We start from the raw sequence: 23,055 nt of genomic DNA on the forward strand, positions 1-23,055 counted from the left end.
ATGTGAAAAGACAACTTACAGAATGTGAGAAAATATTTACAAATTATTTATTTGATAAGGGACTTGTACCCAGAATATATAAAGAACTCTTATAAAATGTTAGTCGCTCAGTTGTGTCTAACTCTTTGTGACCCCATGCAATGTAGCCCAGGCACCACTGTCCATGGGATTTCCCAGCAAGAATACTGGAGTGGGTTGCCATTTCCTTCTCCAGGGGATCTTCCTGACCCAGGGATTGAACTTAGGTCTCCCATGTTGCAGGCAGATTCTTTATCATCTGAGCCGCCAGGGAAGCCAGGAACTCATAACTCAACAATAAAAAGATAAATAATCCAGTTGAAAAATGAGCAAAGACTGGAATAGACATTTCTCTAGAGAAGAATTACAAGTGTCATTCTTTCTAATTTGCTTATTCATTTTCTATTACTGTCATTTATTATCTTGTAGCTGTGGAAGTCAGAAGTCCACCACAGGTAGAAGTGGAGAGTGGCTGGTACTGCGTACAGGGTTTCTGTTAAAAGTGATGAACGTATTCTAATATTCATTCTGGTCATGGTCACACAACTTTGTGGTTATACTAAAAACCATCCATCTGTGTATACACATTAAATGGATGGATCATATGTACATAAATTGTATCTTAAAAAATTCTATCTCAATAAAGCTGTTAAAAATTAATGTGAATAAGTAGGATTCCATAATCAGTTTTATTTAAAAAAACCCACTCAAACTGACTTAATAAAGGAAATTTATTGACTCATGTAACTGAAAAGTACAGAGGAAGTAAAGATTTTAAGTGCAGGTTAGTCAGAATCTCTCTTCACCAGGAGCGGGAACTCCAACGTATGCTTGCTGCTGCATAAGTGGGGGAGGTGGGCTGGATATTGTGAAGAAAATATCCACTATGATCCGAAGAGAGGAAAATAGAAGGGCAAGTGCAAATATACATATGAGAGAATGTGTGCACCAGTTACGGTTGCAGTTCTAGAGAGACTGAAGCTGGGGAGGAAGACCACCCCTAGAATGAGGCCTGAGAAAACCAGCTAAAGATAGTCATGAATCACTCAGGACTGATTACTAACAGGTATGGGATTTCTTTAAGGGGAGAGGAAAACATTCTCAAATTAGATCACTGTGAATATACTAAGAAATACTGAGTTATATACTTTAAATAGAAAAACTCTTTGAATTGTATATGAATCATATTTCAATAAAGCTGTTTTTTAAAAGTATTTAGAACAAGAGGATCATTAACTAGTGCTCAGGCATAAGATTCCAGATTTGCAAGTGGCAGACAGAAAAACATGCATCTCCTATTTAGAGCTCCACTAAAGAGAATGGAGTTAAATGTGAATTGAAGTCCAAGACATGGGAAAGATAATAAGTGAACCTTTGTGTGTTTTAAAGACTCCAAACCCCAATAAATTACTCCTAGGGCACTGAAAGAAATTGTAGGACTAGTCACTATTTAGCCCAAGCATGTGTGCATACTAAGCCGCTTCAGTCGCCTCCAACTCTTTGCGACCCCATGGAATGTAACTCACCAGGCTCCTCTGTCCATAGCATTCTCCAAGCAAGAACACTGCAGTGGGTTGCCATGCCTTTCTCCGGGGATCTTCCCAACCAAGGGATCAAACCCGAGTCTCTTACGTCTCCTGCATTGACAGGTGGGCTCTTTACCACTAGTGCCACCTGGAAAGCCCATTTACCCCATATTCTGGAGAACTGGGGAGGGAAGAGAAGTTGTTTTTTTTTTTTAATATGGTTTTTATTTATGTTATCATGGGGCTCTTTGAGGGGATTGTTTCTGTTTTGTTTCATTTTTTGGCCACACAACATGTGGGATTTTAGTTCTCTGGCCAGGGATGAAAACTTCACCCACTGCTTTGGAAGCAAGGAGTGTGAAGCACTGAACCACCAGGGCAGTCCCATGGAATGAGAAGTTTTGAAGACAGGCACAGATCTGATTTTTTCAGAAGTGGTTTGGGTAGGGTGAAAGGAAAGAGAATTCTCCTAGAACCTTTAATAAAATCAAACCTATTTCCAAACTCTTTAAGGCAGGGACTTCTTCTGCTGGTTGGGTCACATCTGTATCCTCGGCTCCTAGAACATAACTGACCCATTACAGGCACTCAAATGTTGCAAGAGAATGGGGCACAAGAGGATGGTGGTCATGTCCCAGGTCTTGGGTGAGTTCCTGGGGCAGGCCGCCAAGTAAGGGTCCTCATCTTCACACAGGAAAGAATTCAAGAGCGAGCCATACCAACATGAAAGCAAGTTTATTAAGGGATACACACACTCACAGACAGGGTGTCAGCAGACTCAGAAGACGTGAGGCCTCTGGGTGCCAGAGTGGTTAGTTTTTCTGGGCTGGGTAATTTCATAGGCTAAAAAGTGGAAAGATTATTTTAACTATTTGGGGGAATGATTGGGAATTTCCAGGAACTGGGCCACTGCCCACTTTTTGGCTTTTTATGTTTAGCCTTGGAACTGTCACAGCACCTATGGGTGGCATTTTAGCATGTGGTAATGTATTACAATGAATGTATAATGAGGCTCAAGGGAACTGGAAGTCAAGTCTTTGGCCATCTTGGGCCTCATTGGTTCTAACCAGTTTAAACTGTATCCTCAACGGCTCTGTCATTCTTTTAAAAGTCACACCTTGTCCCTTTCTCTCCTGTCTCACAAATATTTGTTCAAGGTTGTGTGTTGACTCCCTCAGGATTGGCTGTAGAGGGAGACTCAGTGCACAGTGAAACCACATGGAAGTTAGGCCACATACACAGTCAATCTTGGACCAAAAAAACAAACAAACAACACAAAACTTGGTGAGTGTTTTGTAGCTATTGTTACAAATTAATTTTGAATTTGTTCAAATGCTTTTTTCTGCCTCTATTGTGATAGCCACATGGGTTTTCTCCTTTGTTCTATTAACACAGTAAGTTATGTTAATTGATTTCAAACCAATCTTGATTTCAAACCAAACTTGGGAACGCTGTATTATCCTCTCTACTTGCTGAATTCTATTTGCTAATATTCTGTTAACAAAGAAGCTATCTGGGCCTAAGGGAAGATTTTTTTCACTCCAAATTCAATTATTTGATTGATATAGGACAATTCAAGTACTTTATTTCTTCCTGAGTCAGTTGTTATAATTTGTCTCCATCTCATCTAAGGTGCCAAATTTTTATTGGAATAAGGTTTTTCATATTTCCATTGCTGTCTTTTAAAAATCTGTAAGATCTATAGTAAAATCATCTTTATTACTTGCACCCCAAACTAAATCTTGGGACAAGAGTCAGACTTCAAATTGTAGGCAAACAAGGTCCACACATTACAGCTGGTTGCTGTGTCTCTTAGGTCTCCTATGCTTATTTTCTTTTCTCAGTCAACCTCGAAGGATCCGTTTTAGGCTTAATTAAAGCTGTTAGGAAGAAAGGCAGACTCCAGAAACAACAAAAAGCAAGCTCATTGTTGATCTTGGGTGAGATTCTAGAACATGTTTGTGAGCAATACAAAAAACTTGGTGATCACTGAGAGCTGTTGTATATTCAATAAGAACAATTTTACTTTATTTTCTAAATGTTATGTATCTACCTCCCTTGCACAGTTGGGATTGTTTAAACTCATATTTTCTGTAGGCCTATTTTGTACCAAGCATTATGCTAGATGCAGGCAAAACAGGGGTGAGAAAAACAGACATACTGTCTCTTCTTACTATGTACTGAGGGAGATGGTCATTTAAACAATAAGTAATGAATAGACATATTCAACACAAACTGTGTTGAGTGCTATGAAGAAATTGTGTAAGATTATCACAGGGTGACCTCATTTAGATTTGGTGGTGCAAGGTAGGGGAGGTTGCTCCAAGCAAAGCTTCCAAGAGATTTTATTTATTCATTTATTTATTTTCTTTTGGTTGTGCTGGGTCTTCGTTGCTGTGCGGGCTTTTCTCTAGTTGTGGCAAGCAGGGGATACTCTCTAGTTATGGTGCCTGGGCTTCTCGTTATGGTGGCTTCCCTTGTGGCAGAGCATGGGCTCTAGGGCATGTGGACATCAGTAATTGTGGCTCCCAGGTTCTAGAGCACAGGCTCAGCCGTTGTGGTACAAGGGCTCAACTGCCCCATGTCATGGATCAGGTCTCCTCCATTGACAGGCAGATTCTTTACCACTGAGCCACCAGGGAAGCCCAGGAGCTCATATTTAAAGATAAGTAGGAGTTAACCAGGGAAATAGGGCCAGGAAGAGTGTTCTAAGCCGAGTGAACAGAATGGACAAAGATCTTGAGTCAGGAAAATATTTGGTAAGTTTGAGGAACTGAACGAAGGCTACCGTTGCTGGAAAGTGGTGGGGGAATGAGATGAGTTGGGGCCAGAGAGCTGAAAGGGTCAAATTTGTGCGAGCTTTAAACGCTTTCAGCTTTTGTCCTAAAGGCGCTAGAAAGCCCTTGAAGTTTAGGCAGGAATGTAGCATGATCCAGTTTTTACAGAAAAATTTAAACACATATGGCAACATATAGCAGTATTATGAACCCCTTCACGATATGAACAGCTTCAAAAATTATCACCTTACAACCTTCTGGATCTGGGAATAAGAAATAAAAATCCCTGGGAATTCTTGATATTATAAGCCGTTCTGTATTTTTAATAACACTTTATTTACATGCTTTAAATAATAGTGAGTGATCTTAATAATAATCAATTCTCTGTAATGAGGTTATACTAAACATTTCAGAGGCTTACTACAAAAAAGCAATGTAATAAATGCACATTTATTATTATTACGACCCAACATATTGTGACAAGATTATGTATTTCAATAACATGTTAACATGATCTCTATCTGACACAGACATTTGATAATGGAAAACACTGAATGACACTCTAAAAAGTTAACACAAAATAAATGCCAAAAAAAATCATCTTAAAAATTGAGAGATAATGCCACCAATATTTAGTATTTAAAAGTCAGCATTCTTGGGACTTCCCTGATGGTCCAAGGGCTAACACTCTGAGCTCCCAATGGAAGGGCCTGGATTTGATCCCTGGTCAGGGAACTGATCCCACAAACCACAACTAAAAAAAGAAAAGATCCCGAATGTCACAATGAAGATCAAAGATCCTGAGTGCCACAACTAAGACCCAGCTCAGCAAAATAAATAAACATTAAAAAAAATTTTTTTTTATTGAATGAAATTCAGCATTCTTGCTGGAGAGAATGTGAATACCTGCCATTAGCAGCAGAAAGAACCCCAAATACACACTTTTGAGATGGCAGTGAAGGTAAATTGATGTGAATGGGATCATGCTGTGCTTTGGTTTAGGTCAACACCACCAAGATGGTACAACAAATTTTAACAGTCTCAGTGCATTCCAGCTTCTTTTTGTTGACACTATAACAGTCTAAGTGGAACACAAGGTGGGCATTAGAAATTTACAGGGAGATAAGATTGGGTAGTTTGGAGAAGGCAACAGCACTCCACTCCAGTACTCTTGCCTGGAGAATCCCAGGGACAGAGACTGGTGGGCTGCTGTCTGTGGGGTTGCACAGAGTCGGACATGACTGAAGCGACTTAGCAGCAGCAGCAGCCAGATTGGATAGTTAGGGAGCATGAGGACCCTTAAAGAGGAGGGCGAACTACAGGACAAAGCAAGCTTGTTTTTGTGCATGAGGAACAAGTAGGGAAAGCGAAAGCGGTGGAGGGGGCCTAATTGATGAGATCAGAAAGGCCCACGAAACAAACTTCTGGAAGGATTTCATCAACACTTGTTTGGGTAACTTTCTGTTGTCACTGGGAAACCTGGGGGACTTTCTCCTCCAAGATGAACCAGGCCCATACACTGGCCACTTTCACTAGTTCCCTAGTGGCTGTGCTCAGTCTGCAAAGGACTGCGTTAATTTACTGGGAAGGTGTTGGGGGATGCAGATTAGCAGCTTACATGGTCACATATTTGTCAGCTGGCTCAGTTCAGTTTCACACTCTGATCATTATCATCTTGCTCTCTCTTTTATTCCTTGAAAAGCCCAAGTCTTTCTGTAAGCTGAGACTCTGGTAAAGTCCCTTCCTAGCCAGTTTACCCAGTCTCTGAACCCATAGTTCAACATTGAGCTATTCTTACACTCCTTTGATTACTGGAGTTACCAAATCCCTTTTTGTAGGGCTGCTGCTGCTAAGTCACTTCAGTCGTGTCCGACTCTGTGTGACCCCATAGATGGAAGCCCACCAGGCTCCCCCGTCCCTGGGATTCTCCAGGTAAGAACACTGGAGTGGGTTGCCATTTCCTTCTCCAATGTGTGAAAGTGAAAAGTGAAAGTGAAGTTGCTCAGTCGTGTCCGACCCTTAGCGACCCCACGGACTGCAGCCTACCAGGCTCCTCCATCCATGGGATTTTCTAGGCAAGAGTACTGGAGTGGCTTGCCATTTTTGTAGGGCAGCCACCCACAGACTTTTTGGCACTAGGGACCGGTTTCATGGAAGACAGTTTTTCCAGGAACCAGGGAAAGGGGGTTGGTTTTGGGATGATTCAAGGACATAACATTTATTGTGCATTTTATTCCTATTATTATTACCTCAGCTCCACCTCAGATCATCAGGCAGTAGATCCTGGAGTTTAGGGACCCCTGGTCAGCCGTACTGGTTTCATGCAGAAACTGCTCCTCTGTCTACATGCTCATTTAAATGTGGTTGTTATATAAGTAAGTGCATATGAATGCAATGAATTACAATGTAGCCTGTGTAGAGAATGATGTCCTATCTATACAAGGACGTGGATCATCAAGTTAAAGAAAAAAGTAAGTTACCAAACAACGTTTCAGGGTGGTGGTGTTTATAATTTCATAGAAATAGTTCTGGAAGGATACATTTTAAGCTCTTGACTCCTGGGTTGGAGTATATGTATAAAACAGGAATGAAACAATAATTTCATTTTCACTTTACTACTCTATTTTTTTATTTGCATGTATTACTTTTGTAATTTGAAACAAAAAATCTTAAGCTCAAAACCTTGCTTTCCTTAGATTCACTTGAACCCTAATTTGATGGTATCTCTGAAGGAATTCCTCAATTAGACTTTCTTCTGTTCTTGACTGAATAAAGATTAAGGGAGTACCTACTCTGTGTCAGAAGCAGGAAGAAACATTAGAAGAGTTAAAGACCAGAGACAGCTGTGTCCTTTCTTTTTTAAAATATTTATTTATTTGGCTGCACCAGGTCTTAGCTGTGGCGTGTAGGATCTAGTTCCCTGACCAGGGATGGAACCCAGGCCCCCTGCATTGGGAGCGCGGAATCTTAGCCACTGGACCACCGGGGAAGTCCCACCTGTGTCTTTTAAAGACTTCAAAGTTTAGATGGGGAGAGAGGTGAGAAAACAAGAAATTGAAGTACAATGTTATAAATGCTTCAATGCTACATCTGAGGTACTTGCAGTGTAAAAGAAACAACATAACCACCTTGGAGGAGAAGAGGGGAGATGGGCAGGAAAGGTTTCCAGAGGAAGTAATGACCACAGCAGTCTTTTCCTTAATATTTTAATTATTAAAAATTTCAAACACAGAAAAGTTGAAACATCTGCAGATCCACCACCTAGATTCAGCAATGATTAACAACCTACCATAGTCACGTAATAAGTAATAAAAATAAATAAATGCTAAACCATTGGAAACTTTACCCCTAAATATTTAAGCACCTAGCTCCTAATAATAACATTCTCTTGCAAAACCACAGTGCCATGATCAAGCATAAAACTTAACATAATCTCTTTCATGGGAGTTCCCTGGTGGTCTAGTGGTTAGAATTCTGGACTTTCACTGCCACAACTCCAGGTTCAATTCCTGGTCGGGCAACTAAAATCCCCACAAATTGCACATCAGGGCCAGAAAAACACCCATTAGTCCCTTTTAATCATCTAATAGCTACTCTATATAGAAACCATTCCAATATCCCCAAAATGTCTTTTTTATTTTAGTTTTGGCTGCTCTGGGTCTTTGCTGCTACACTTGAACTTTCTCTAGTTGCAGCAAGCAGGGGCTACTGTCTAGTTGCAGGGCCTGGGCTTCTCATTGCAGCAGCTTCTCCTGTTGCGGGGCATGGGCTCTAACGTGTGCAGGCTTCAGTAGTTGTAGCAAGCGGGCTTAGTTCCCCCAAGGCATGTGGAATCTTCCTGGATTTGGACCAAGGATCCAGTCCATGTCCCCTGCATTGGCAAGCAGATTCTTAACCGCTGGACCACCAGGGGAGTCCCCCAAAATGTCTGTTACAGGTTGTTTTTCTCCAGTCCAGGCTCACACGTTGCACAGTACTACAGTGATTTGTACCGTGAGAACTTGGTTTAGCTGGAGCTATGTTTGCCAGAATCCTGTTCCCTGGATGGTTTCAGGTTAGAATTAGTCAAATGAGGGATGGGCACAAGATTCGGAGGGGCAGAAATGAAGCAGCAAGTATGATTCTCTGAAGGTCATTGTGGTTAGATGTGGTGACTGATAGAAACAAGTGTTAAAAATGAGCTCAAGCCTGTTCTTGCTTTGTTCTCCTTTGTGGTTGTTCAGTTGCTACCTCATGTCTGATGCTTTGCAGCCCCATGGACGGCAGCGCGCCAGGCTTGTCCTTCACCGTCTCCTGGAGTTCGCTCAAACTCATGTCCATTGAGTCAGTGATGCCATCCAACCATCTCATCCTCTGTTGTCCCCTTCTGCACTTCTTAGAGTCCTGCAATGCTTCCCAATTGTTGACCCTCCTGACCAACAGTGGCCCTGGGCCCACCTCCAGACACTTGCTAATAGACCTGCAGAGGTGGCAGTTTTCATAAGCTTTCCCATCAGTGTCCTGTGTCTGCTGGATGTGCTGGGTTTCCCATATTTGTGACTCCTTTCCTGATCCTTTGACTTCTCTGTTGGCCCTTCACTTCTCCAGGTCTTTCCAAAACTGTGTAAGCTCTAATTCCCATAGAAAACTATACTTTTATTAATGGTCTTGCACTGTGATTGGCTGAGGTTCCTTTTGTTTATTTAATATTTGGCCATTCTGGGTCTTTGTTGCAGCATATGGAATCTATGATCTTTGTTGTAGCATGCAGGTTCTGACTTGTGGCGCTCAAGTAGTTGCAACATGTGGGATCTAGTTTCCAACCAGGGATCAAACCCAGGACCCCCCATATTGGGACCACAGAATATTAGCCACTGACTCAACAGGGAAGTCCCTCCCATAGTAAACTTCTTATTTCATAATTCACAGCGATTAAGCTTTCCTGACTGATACACTTACTGGTTCTGACTGTGGTCTCAGGGAAATAGATTCTTAAGGGTGGGAATCTGGAATTGGTTTTCTAATCTAATGAAATTTAAACACATTAATGATTATTGCCAGTGGGAAAGGGGCCATCAGTGTTCCAAGGCATTCACTGGCAAAGCAGTCACTTAATTCCCACTTGTAGATAACGCTCACTGTGATAAATGCCTATGGAAGGCAAACCTTAAAGTAACCAAATATTTGCAGTCCTAGAACATTTTAGTACAAATGGTGAGTTTTGTTGGTTGCTTCTAAGTGTGCTGGAGAATTCAGAGGAAGAAAATAATGAACCTAGGCCTTTAAATTCCCAGCCCAAAATCTGGGAAAGGGACCAAAAATTTTCTCTAACTGCCATGGAGGAAACTTTTATCTCTTCTGGCCTCAGGGTCAAGATTTCTGATAACCAATCCCTCAATTTTTACTTGTCAGGGAATTGAATTTCCATACAAATTGAATTCATGACCAAGCAGGGTCTCATGTAAAATAAGACACTGACTGGGAAGGAATGAGATCCTGAATCTTAGGATGGGGACACATGGACAGATTCTGACGAAACTAAGAAGTCCTTAACCTCTAAGTTCTGCTGACCCTCCCTGGGCAGTAAAAATGAAGTTCCTCTTCTTTTACCTGAAGAACCTGTAATGATCTCCCCGGAAGTCATTGCCTCACAGGCAACTCATCCTCCTAGAAACCTAACCCCACCACCTCTATTAGATCTGTGACCTGATTCAAGTGACAGCAGGCCCCAGCGTAACCCATGAGGAAGCACCAAACACACCAAAAGAATATTGAAAGTTTGTCAGTTCATATATTGTTTCGCTTTTTGTTTTGACAGAATTTCACCCTTACTGAAAGTTACAAGAATAGTACAAACGATACTCCTTACCTTTCATCCAGACCCCCTCTGATGCCAGTGTATATGGACAGAAACCCAGAGAAAATGTGTGAGGATGGATCCTAAGGGTGTTGGGTCAGGATGGAAGGAATATTTATCGTGATTGGGCTGAATGTGTTAGCATGAGTACACTAAACAGAGATTCTGGATTTAATGTATTTGCTCATGTTGGCTGGGAATAGCTCTAATAGTTCGATTAAATCCAAAAAGGGCTTTCACTGAAGGAAGCTGAGATGTCAGAAATTCCAATATTGAGGAGGAAAGTATTCTGAACACTAGAGTAGGCTGATAACATAAAACCAATGTACAGTCTTCCTGGGTAGGATCCAGAAGATACTCCCTTCACCAGGGTTTTGAGACAGACATTGGTTAGAACACCGGCATTCTTGAAGAGCGCTACAGTGGCTTTTCTCTAAAGGCAGGCATGGTGGTGGGGAACACAGTCATCAAAGCGGGCTTCCTGAATTAACTCAATGGGAATGACAGGCTATCAGGTGTCAGAAGCAAAATGGAGGCATTTAGTAACCTAGACAAGTTAGTGTAGTTACTTTAATGGGCAGGAGAGCCCAAAGAGGCATCAAAGTGGTTTGGCCTACAGAGCCTTGACAGTGGCTAACTGATCAGAGTGTCCCTGGGGCAGAAGTTTTACTTGGTTAGTGTGAGTGAAACACTCTAGTTTGGTGATCAGATATCTGACTTCTAACAATAGAGCAAGAGCCCTTCAACCAGTTCTTAGATTGGAGTCGGTTCCACCTTCCTAGAATGAAGGGAAGACTGGGGCCACTTGAGGAAGGACCCTGCTCTAGTGCCAAACAGTCACTCTGTAAATCTTCTACCAGCACTTTCTCCTGAGGGAACCTGCAGCCATCTGCCATGGCGACTGAGCATTAGGAAGGGGGGATAACCAGATTTTTAGGGGATTACTGAACATTGGCTCTGAACTGATGCTAATCCCTGGAGACTCAAAATGCCACTGTGATTCACTGTCAAAGTAGGGGTTTAGGAAAGTCAGATGATCTTGAGTTTTGGCTTAGCTTCATATCACAAGCCCAGTGGTTCCCAGAAACCATCCCATTATTTTTCCTCAGTTCCATAATACATAGATGGATATATACTGCAGCTTAGATATACTCAGCAGGTATCTGAGAAGATAAAATCAGCAACTGGTAGACATTCCCCTGACCCAGGAAGTAAAAGCTATCATGACAGGAAAAGTCAAGTGGGCTTCCCTGGTAGTCCAGTGGCTAAGACTCCCTGCTGGCAGTTCAAGGGGCCTAGGTTCCATCCCTGCTCAGGGAACTAGATCCTACATGCTGCACCTGAAGATCCCATGTGCCACAACTGAGACCTAGCTCAGCCAAATAAATACATATTGTTTAGAAAGAAAAGAAAAGGCTTAGTGGAGTCACTCGAACTGTGTCCACTTCCTAAAACAGGATACCAAAAGCAGTATTGCATTCCTGGAAGGACTGTAGAGATCAGTGTCACCAACAAGGTCTTGACGGATACAGAGGTAGTGATTCCTACCATATGCCCCATTCAGATCACCTATTTGTCTCTCCGAAGACTGATGGAACTTGGAGAATGACAATGGATTATCTAAACTTGATGACTCGATCACAACTGCTATTCTAGGTATGATTTCTTCACTGAAGCAAATCAACATATCCCATGGTACTTAGTTTGCTATTGATTTGACGAGTATTTTTTACTCCATACCTTTTAGAAGAGACCACCCAACGCAGTTTTTTTTTAGCTGGCAGGTCCAGCAGTATAACATCACCGCTCTATCCTAGGGCTCGACCTGCTTCTCAGCCTTTGTCATTTTCTAGTCTGCAAAGACCTCTGACCTCCTTTGCATTCCACATGAATGCAAGTTGGTGCTGCTTGTTGGCGGGATGACTCAGTTCTTCATCACATGTGACTCTCCACAGGGATGCTTATGTGTCCTCAAAACACTGGGGTTGGCTTTCCCTAGAGCAATCTTAGATATCCCTAGAGCAATCTAAGAAAGAGCAAGGTAGAAGCTGCAATGTCTTTTATGACACACCCTATTGCTTCAGTTTACTGGCCAATATTCTGTTGGTCACACGGGTCAGCACTATTGAATGTTTCTGGAGATGCCCAAGTCCACAAATACCAGAAGAAAGGATTATTGCAGGCCACCTCAGAGGCTGGCTCCCATAGTCACGAAAATTATGAAGTTCTTTCTGTCTAACTTTTAGAAATTTGGAGTTGTTTCAGAATATGAATTTATTTTTAATGCTATATACATGCAAATACTATTATTATTAATATTACCAATTGAATGCATCAAGTCTTAGCCTAGAAGACAAGGATGCCAACTTCAATCCTGAATCTGATACCAGCTCAAGACATGTCCTTGAGCATTTCTTTCTCATTAACATCTTTGACCTTAACTTCCTTATTGGTAAAATGAAGAATAAATACCTGTCCCTTCCCCCTGAAGTGCTTTAGTTTTCAAAAAATTGACCCTAAAGGTCAATCCTATAAAAATCCTCATTTTACAAATGTGGAAACAGTTCTCTAGAGAAATGAGGGGTTTTACCCAGGATCATGGGCTTCCCAGGTGGCTCAGATGGTAAAGAATCCGCCTGCAATGCAGGAGACCTGAGTTTGATCCCTGGGTTGGGAAGATCCAAGATCCCCTGGGGGAGGGCAACCCACTCCAGTATTCTTGCCTGGAGACTCCCCATGGACAGAGAAGCCTGGTGGGCTACAGTCCATGGGTTTGCAAAGAGTTGGACACGACTGAGTGACTAAGCACAGCACCCAGGATCACACAGCTGGTTAGTGACACAGCCAGAATTAGAGCTCCAATCTCTTCAGTCTTCAGTATCTGCCTGACTATACTGCCTCTGCCTTAGAAGAAAAGTGCTAGGGAAATTCTGCAAATCTTCACATTATTTATGACAACTCATAGAGTAGGGGTTTGCTATCAGCCTGGAGGGATATCTCTAACATTGTGACTCTTGAGCTTTGTAGTCTTGAAGATTTTAAATTGACACTTAAAATTTTTGAGGACTCTCAGAACCTCCATTTATGTGGATTTTATCTCTTAATAGAAAATTATGGTACTGGAAATTAAAATTAATAAAATACATTAAATGTTTTATTAATTACTTTTAAAATAATAATCTATTGTATGTTACGTAACCTTTAAACAATTTTTTTAGACTTTTTTTGGCTGTGCTGGGTCTTCATTGTTATACATAGACTTTCTTTAGTTGTGGTGTGAGGGCTTCTCATTTGTGGTGGCTTTTCTCGTTGCAGAGGACAGGCTCTACAAGACGATTATTTTTATTGAAGTATAGTTGATTTACAATGTTGTGTTAGTTTCAGATGTACAGCAAAGTGACTCAGATTTATATATATATATACACACACATATAAACACACACATATATATATACACATCAGTTCCATTCAGTTCAGCCGCTCAGTTGTATCCGACTCTTTGCGACCCCATGAACTGCAGTACCTATTATTTTATATACATATTTATATATGTATATACATATTATTTTTCAGGTTCTTTTCCATTACAGGTTGTTACAAAATATTGAATATAGTTCTCTGTGCTATGCAGTAGGTCCTTGTTTCTCCATTTTATATTATATAAACTTTTAATTTAAAATGGTTATATCTTCCAAAAAGAAAAAAAGTGAAAAAAGAGTGGTTTTGTTCTACAGTTTTGCAAGTCTCTTTAACATCTGGATCATGGAAGACAGCTGGATTCTCATAACTACTTCTGCATAGTCTAGAACAATCACATGTCATGTAGCCTCTGGAAAATTCAAGGTTTGTTCATGATAGAATGAGAGGAATAAAGACATTTAAGCATTATTACGAAAATAGTTTCGATCTCACAGATCCTCTGAAAGGGTCCCAGGGAACTCCAGGATTTGCGGACCACACTATGAGAACACCTGATGTCATGCTATGCCACAAGGCTCTGTTTTGCCCTATTTTTCATTTTTATTATTAATGATGTTTTGTAATTAATTTTCACTAACTACAAAGTAATTGATGCTCATCAGTTTTGCAGATGATACAAAGCTGCAAAGGGATTATTATAAAATGTGACAGAGTAAAATATTTACAGTAGTTCAGCAGACCAGAATCAAATAAAATTAAAAAGTGAAATGCCCTGCATTTACATTTTACTTTATTTTTGATCAGTTGCACATGTACTAGAAGATTAGGCTGGGAAAAACTGGCCTCACGGCAGTTTGTATGAAAAAGATCTGGTGGTTTAGGTCAACCACAAGCTAAATATGAACCAACAGCTTACAACATAATGTTAAGAAGTATCGATAAAAGTGCAACTGTTGAGCTGCAACAAATAGGCAGGGTTCTTTTCTTGGAGGAGGGGTGGGAGAGGATGGAGTTATTACAATATCTTTGCTCAACCTCCGACCTGGATTCCCCAAAAATGCAAATAGAGTGGATAGGAGGCAGGTGGCATTTGTGCTCTGCTAACAATGTGGTTTGGAAAGCTTCAAGTAAAAAATGCTAAATCTACAAACAAAAGTTCTCTTGAGTATTACAGGCCTCCATACCCAAAAGGATAAGGACATCCATCCCTCTACTTTGGACCCACAGGTCTCCAGTATAGTGCCCAGTCCCCAGTCTGCATCAAGGGTGCAGCTCTGTCCAGGAGGTGGCTTCAGGCTGCTTGTGGGAAGTGCTTTCATATTTCCTTCGACTTGCTGAAATGGATCACCCCAGCAGTCACTGTGGCCACTTGCCCCTGTCCAGTGGGCCCTCTGCTTCTGGGAGACGCTCTAGGTCTATCAACATCACCCTGAAGCTGTCCTCAACATCACTCTTCTGAACTTGATCACCTGGGTGTTGCTCAGTTCTTACTGGCCTGCCCCAGAGTGGGAAAAGGCCTTGGTTCCTTCCTGCCTGTTGCATCTTTGTGCCCTTGTTGTAAAGTGGTTTCATCCTCTCCATCTTGGGTCAAGAAACAAGTTTAGAAGTCAGAAGGATGACTCTAGTTGGCATTCACCTCATAGAAAATGATGGCTTCTCTTGCTCTGCTTGTCTGAGTCAGTCTTGAGAACACCCTTCTAGTCTGGGCACTCCACAGTAGAGGATTATTAACAATTCCTGAGGTTGATAGAGGTGGTTCTGTCTCTGGAGTCAGAGGAAGGTTCAAATCCCAGCTTTGCACTTGCTAACTACATGACCTCTGCACTAGTTACTCAAACTAGTAACCTCAGCTTCCCTATTTATAGAATGAAGATGATAATATTGGATATCATGAAAACTGAATGAGATAATCCATGTAAAGTGCTTATCATAATATCTGACACATGATTATTCATTTAATATTATTGTATTCATTACACTTTATATAAAAAATTATTTTTGGAAATAGAATCTGAAGAGATGCCTTTCTGCCTACAACAAAGGCCATTGCCGTTATCTGACCAGAAGTGGTGCTCCTGGACCATTGGACCATTGGGCCCCTGGGCCAGAGGCATCTCCTTTTCAGAGGGGTAGTTCTGCTCTATATTTGCATAACTAAAAGTACCCTTAAGTGGTTTCCCTAGAGTGAAAATGGATTAACATCAGCTTTGAAACGACAGTTTTTCATTTCCTCCCCTCCTATCAAGGCATCAGAGATTTGAGAGTCACGTTTCAATGGAGCTCCAACTCTGAGTCTGTGTGTGTCCCCACTGCCTATCCACAGGAAGGAGAGCTCAGCCCCAAGAAGTTGCTGTCCATTCATTCAGCCATGCCTGTGCTTGACCCAGCCAGGCCCAGGGCAAGAGTGCAAATGGACATCCATAGACCATATATCTAATATTTAAAAGTTATAAGTCAATACAGGGAACTGAATTAAGTTATCAGTCAATAGAGGGAAATGAACTGCATTCAATGTTGTGCATTAATCTATAATGGAAAAGAATCTGAAAAAGAATAATACATATTCTTTTTTTAACATATATTCTTATATATATAGGTATATATGTATGGTTATTAATATATATATATATATAGTTTTATATATAGGGCTTCCCTGGTGGCTCAGACAGCAAAGAATCTGCCTGCAATGTGGGAGATCTGGGTTTGATCTTTGGGTTGGGAAGATCCCCTGGAGAAGGGAATGGCTACACACTCCAGTATACTTTCCTGGAGAATCTCATGGACAGAGGAGCCTGGCAGGCTACAGTCCATGGGGTAGCAAAGAGTCAGACACAACTGAGTGACTAACACTTTTCACTTTTCTATATAATATAAAACTGTTTATATATATATATATATATATATATATATATATATACACTTATTTAATATATAATACTTATATATATTATATAATATATATCTATACTTATTTTTCTTTTCAAATTATTCCTATGATAATTTTATTTTTATTTTTAATTGAAGTATAGTTGATTTATAATGTTTTATTGAGTGATGGTTTGGAAGTTTGAGGTTAGTAGATGCAAACTATTATATATAGAATGAATAAACAACAAGGTCCTAGTGTATAGCACAGGGAGCTATATTCAATATCCCATGATAAACCATAATGGAAAAGAACGTGAAAAAGAATATGTGCACCTATGGCAGATTCATACTGATGTTTGGCAGAAACCAACACAATACTGTAAAGCAATTATCCTTCAATTAAAAATAAATACATAAACAAATGAAAGTATATATATATATTTATATCTGTGTGTATATGTGTGGATCACTTTGCTACATAGCAGAAACAACATTGTAAATGAACTATACTTCAATAAAACACATTTAAATATGTATGTCCATCAGTTCAGTTCAGTTCAATTCAGTTCAGTCGCTCAGTCGTATCCGACTCTTTGTGACCCCATGAATCACAGCACGCCAGGCCTCCCTGTCCATCACCAGCTCCCGGAGTTCACTCACACTCATGTCCATTGAGTCAGTGATGCCATCCAGCCATCTCATTCTCTGTCATCCCCGTCTCCTCCTGCCCCCAATCCCTCCCAGCATCAGAGTCTTTTCCAGTGAGTCAACTCTTCGCATGAGGTGGCCAAAGTATTGCAGTTTTAGCTTTAGCATCAGTCCTTCCAATGAACACCCAGGATTGATCTCCTTTAGAATGGACTGGTTGGATCTCCTGCAGTCCAAGGGACTCTCAAGAGTCTTCTCCAACACCATACATATAGTCTATCCTCCTACCTTGAGAAATATACCTTCAGAACAACCAGTAGGTCCTGGCTCTAATTTAGAATCCTGGACTCCTTAGATTTTCTCTCCAGAATGTGGAGGTGGAGGCAGGGCTGGACTCTCCCTCTCCTAACCCCACAGCTCCATCCCATCCCACACAGGGTCTCGGGGGCCTGCTTGTGACCACCTCAACCAGCACATCTAGGTTCCACTACACACCCAAACTTCGATCACTATTGGCCACTTTTCAGGCCTAGGGATGCATACATAGATGAGCCAACCTGTCCTTGGGATGATAGATCCAGGAAAGAGGTCCTTGAAGGCTGTGGAAGAGGGCGAGGGGCACTGCAAAAGGAATTCTAGGATCCCAGGTACATGGACTTGAGGGGAGAAGCCTGGTGGACCCGTATTCTCTGCCTCCTATAGGGAAGGGCAGAGTATGGGAGGGCCGCAGCAGGGGCCTCTAAAGTGCAGGCCCAGACTTCCCCAGTGGTCCAGTGGTTAAGATTCTGCCCTTCCACTACCAAGGGCACAGGTTCAATCCCTGGTCAGGGAACTAAGATCTTGCAAGCTGCATGGCGTGATCAAATAAATAAATAAAGTGCAGGCCCAAAGTTGGAGCCCCCTTGCTCTTGTCTTAGCATGCATTACACTGAGTGACCGTTTTTTGGCTGTTTACTACAGGCCAGACACTGCTGCGTATCAGAGCTGCTGTAGACAAGAAGACTGAGTGGTCCCTGCTCTCAAGGAACTTAGACTATTCAGGGGAGTTGAGCAGTAAAGAAAGGAGAAAACAAATAGCAAATGTTTATAGATTCGGGGGGGAAAACACTATGAGAGAGGGAGCTGCTTGGGTTTGGGTGCAGGTGACCCAGGCTGAGGAACAGGGGATGAGAAATCAGGGAAGAAGGGAGTAGTGGGAAGGGTGCTGAGTCCAGATGGAACCGAGGCCAGGCCAGAGTTGAGAGGGGAGTGTGGAGGGAGGAGAGTGGGGAGCGTCTGAGGGTGAGGCGGGAGGTGGGCAGCGGCCAGGCCACATCCAGGAGTTTGGATTGTACATTAAGAGTATTAAGAAGGGCGAGACTTCGCTTATACTTTAAAAGTCTCACTCTCGCTGCTGTGAGAGAAAGGATTGTGGGGTGCAGAGTGGAAGTGGGGAGACCAGTTAGGAGGTGGAGGCGGCAGCTCAGGTGAGAGAGAATGCTGGCGGGAGTAAGATGAGGCCACAGACGGAGGCCGAATCCAAACGCCTTGGTGATGCTCAGAGGCAGGAGAGTTTGAGGAAGAAGGAAGCGTCAAGATTGAGTGTCCTCTTTCTCTCCGGTCACAGACATGTCCTGTTTCAGTCACAGCTGCCTCTTCCCCACGAAATCCCTCTGACAGATGTTTTAAAAGGCTTAAATAGTCAAACCTCTTAACATTTGCCTCTGTGACATTTTCCCCATCGTTTTCTTTTTTTAAAAAAAAAAGTTTACAGTGAGAGAAGGAGAAATATATTATGACATCCCTTATGTGTGAAATCTAAAACGAAATGATACAAATGAACTTACTGACAAAACAGAAAGAGATTCAAAGACTTAGAGAACAAATTTATGGTTGCCCAGGGCGAGGGGAGGGATAGTTAGGGAGTTTGGGATTGTCATGCACACACTGCTATATTTAAAACGGATAACCAACAAAGGGCCTACTGTAAGTTCATTATATCGTTTTTTCTTTTTTTAAACAATTTTTTTATTTTTGGCCTTGCTGGGTCTTCATTGCTACTTGGGCTTTTCTGTAGTTGCAGCGAGCAGGGGCTACTTCATCAGAGCATGCAAGCTTCTCTTTGCGGTGACTTCTCTTGTTGCAGAGCATGGGCTCCAGAGCACAGGCTCAGTAGTTGAGGTACATGGGCTTAGTTGCTCCGAGACATGTGGGGTCTTTCTGACCCAGGGGTTGAACCCATGTCTCCTGCATTGGCAGGTGGATTCTTTCCCCCTGAGCCACTAGGGAAGCCCTTGTTATATCTTTTTCTTTTAAATATTTATGTTTATATATTTGGCTCTGTTGGGTCTTAGCTGTGTCATGTGCAATCTAGCTCCCTGACCAAGGATCCAACCTGGGCCACCTGCATTGGGAGATTGGATTCTTAGCTTCTGGACCACCAGGGAAGTCCCTATTACATCATTGTTTAATTCTCAAATCCTTTCTTACTTCAAAACTTTACATTATTTAGCTATAATTTATTTTCCTTTTTCAAATTGGAAATTAATCTTATAAGGTAGTATTCTTCTAAGGTAGTATTCTTCTAATAGGATAGACTAGGAGTAGAATTGGATAGGGGAGAACAGATCAGAGCCCATCTGACATAATAAGGATAAATATTGCTTTATGACCTGTTGTTTTAATTATGAATTTATATTTATGAGTGTATTTGCTTGGCTGAGATGTCTCACATATTTCTTACTGTGGGTCATGGTTTGAAAGCTTCTTTATAAACTGTAATGATATGATCTATCATTCAATTTTCTTTTACCATTAATATTAATATGAGTCCTCCTTTAGTATGTGCTAAATTCTAGTTCAGGCAGTCAACAAATATTTTAGCACCTAGTATGTGCCATACCTATACTGCATGGGGGAATGAAACAACGGTGAATACAAATATAGTCCTTCTTCTCACTCCCAGAGCTTATATGAATACTGAGGCATGTGTTTAGTTGTCTGTTCTGTTCCATTGGTCTGTCTCTGAATTCTTGCTCCAGTGGCACAGTTGTTATCATTGTACTTGTTCATTGAACAGCTGTTAAGGGCTAAGCATTGTGCTAAGTGCTTTGCATCCAGTTGATACTCAATATTATAAGTTTGTGGAGAATGGATACCTGTATTGTGTATGGCTGAGTCCCTTTGCTGTCCACCTGAAACTATCACAACATTGTTAATTGGCTATTTGTGTGCTCAGTCATGCCAAACTCTTTGCAACCACATGGACTGTAGCTCTCCAGGCTCCTCTGCCCATGGAATTTCCCAGGCAAGAATACTGGAGTGGGTTGCCATTTCCTCCTCCAGGGGATCTTTCAGATCCAGGGATCACACCCATGTCTCTTGCGTCTCCTGCATTGGCAGGCGAATTCTTTACCATTGTGACACCTGGGAAGCTCCAATATAAAATAAAAAGTTAAAAAAACAAAAACAATACTCTAAATGGTATTCTTCTCCCCGTTCTCCTGGATAAGGACATTGAGGCTACAAGATGTTAGAAATCTTTCCAAAGGTGACTATATTAGTCCATTCAGGCTGCTATAACAAAGCACTGCAGCTTGAGCGGCTTAAGCAACAGAAATTAATTTCCTCACAGTTCTCGAATCTGAAGAGTCTAAGATCCAGGTTCTGATGGAGTTTGGTTTCTGGTGAGGCTTGCTGATGACCTGCTTCTTGCTGTGTTCTCTCATGACCTCTCCTTTGTTCTCAGGCATGGAGAGATCCAGGCAGATCTCTTTCTGGGTGCAGGCACGCTGGGGGTTAAGGCTTTGACATGTGAATTTCGGCAGGACACCATGCCACAACAGGGACAGGTCCAGGAAGTGGTAGCAGTTGTTGCTGTTCAGTTGCTAAGTTGTATCTGACCTTTGCAACCTCATGGACTGCAGCATGCCAGGCTTCTCTGTCCTCCACTATCTCTTGAAGTTTGCTCAAGAGAGGAAACTCAAGGAAGTGGTAGAGCCAGATTCAATGCCTGGTCTGCTTCCTCCAGAACCTGAATTCTTACTTATCACCCATTTCTCTCTGACAGGGGAAATCTCATTATTTTTATTTTCTTTAAAAAGAAAAAAAAAGTTATTCTTGGCCCTTTATTCTTTCAGATGAACTTCACAAATCACTTTGACACATTCTGTGGTGGTAAAAACAGACGTCTTCACACCACTGAGTCGCCCCATCCAGGAATGTGCTACGTGCAGTCTGTCAGGGAAGTCACGTGCTTGTCTTCATGCTGGTCTCACATACATTTCTTGTCAGGGGGTTTTCTGAGCCGATTTTATTTTTAGTTTAGTGCTTCTCAAACGCTGATGTACATACCATCACCTGGGAATCTTGAAAAGCAGACTCTGAGTCAGCAGGCCCGGGGCAGAGCCTAGGATTCTGCATTTCTAGCAAGTTCTGGGGTGATGCTTCTATGGTGCTGGGGCCTGCATGCTGATCACTGAGATTGCGGTTGTGCTATTTGGAATGGGATTATTTAATATTTTAGAACCTGTTACTGTGATTCTCTAGAAAAGCTAATGATTTTTTATTTGGCCAGTTTTGCATATTCTTCCCTCTCAGAGTCCGGCAGGCTTGCTTGTTGCTGTGGAGACCAACTGGAGCTGCCAGGGTCAGGAAGAGGATCTAGGGAGAGGGACCATCACACTTATGCTAAAAAAGGATGTATGGAATCCATGCCTGGAAGTCTAGGTAACTGGGACCAGTTGCCTGGCAGCAGCCACCCTCCCACCCACACCTCTTGTGATATTACCCTTCCATGTGACTTAGACTCAGACCCAGAAAATTGTAGTGCTTGGTAGAGAGTCCAGTAGTTGCTCAATGAACACTTGCTAGGTGAATGACTCTGAGGTAATCCTATGCCCTGCCCTCAATAAACTATTCTTGCTGTTGGGGAAACTTAGGTCCAGAGGAAGGTCCTGTTTGAGCTGAATTATGGGCCTGATGAGCATAAGAACTCAAGTTCTTGACCTCTACTCAGAGATCCACCTTGCTGTTGACCTGAGAGACATCAGAGAAGCTCAATCCAAGATCAGCACATAGAGCTGAGAAGAGGCCTTCAAGATCATCTTACCCAGGGCATCCTAACCAGAGATGTGTCAGAACCATCAAGTTCCTAGCTGGGCCTCACCCCAGCAGAGTCTGATTCAATAGGTCTGTTGTGGGCAATACAGACTCTGAACAGTCCCCAGGTGGGTGAATCAGGTATGGAGCCAGCTTGGGAACCACTGTCCTGACCCAATCTTTTTGTTTTACTGAAGAGGAAACTGAGAAAACTTGTTAATAGCCACACAAAACCATTCTGTAGGAATCACCTTAAGACCTGAGCTTCAGGAAGTTGGAACTATATCCAACCATGGGCTTCCTGATCGGGAGAGAGAGGAGGGGAAGGGTCTCAGGGTCCAAGGCTGCCTTGGCAGCTAGAGCTGGCATCCCACTTTTCCAAACACAGTAACAAGTCAAAAAATGTTTGTGTGAGAGGAGGAAAGCCTGTTGTTTAAGGGCTCTAACTTGAGAGATGTTGGGGCTTGCCTTGTAGCTCGATCAGTGAAGAATCTGCCTGCAATGCAGGAGACCCTGGTTCGATTCCTGGGTTGGGAAGATTCCCTGGGGGAGGAAATGACAACCCATTCCAGTATTCCTGCCTAGGAAATCCCATGGACAGAGGAGCCTGGTGGGTTACGGTCCATGGAGTTGCAAGAATCAGACACGATTTAGTGACTAAACCACCACCATGGCAGAATGATTTAAAAAAAAGCAGAGATCTCTCAAAGCAGAGAGTCAGTGAGAGATTTCCTATCCCAGCTCTGTCACCAATTAGCAAATTATTTAGCCCAAAGCTCAATTTCTCCACCCATGCTCCTGACTAGAACCCACCCACATAACCTAGAAGTGCATGGTACTTAGAACCAGACTGGTGGGTTCAAATCCCAGTACTGCTGCTTAT

At 42.1% G+C, this 23,055-nt stretch overlaps 1 protein-coding gene across 2 annotated transcripts in view; it reads left to right on the forward strand.

Moving 5' to 3' along the window:
* Window positions 1–2,735: 2,735 nt before the first annotated feature.
* Window positions 2,736–23,055, forward strand: part of CXCR5 (C-X-C motif chemokine receptor 5) — a 46,955-nt gene continuing 26,635 nt past the window's right edge. Inside the window, exon 1 of one of the 2 annotated variants that reach the window (XM_055423154.2) lies at window positions 2,736–2,828. The gene's annotated coding sequence lies outside the window, so the exon portion shown is untranslated. Of the gene's footprint in view, window positions 2,829–6,162; window positions 6,254–23,055 lie in introns of those variants that run through there. The other variant, XM_055423153.2, reaches the window with a different exon arrangement.

Source organism: Moschus berezovskii, chromosome 14 (genome assembly GCF_049115385.1).
Source record: "Moschus berezovskii isolate FMDL1 chromosome 14, NW_MosBer_1.0, whole genome shotgun sequence".
Classification (NCBI taxonomy): Eukaryota; Metazoa; Chordata; class Mammalia; order Artiodactyla; family Moschidae; genus Moschus; species Moschus berezovskii.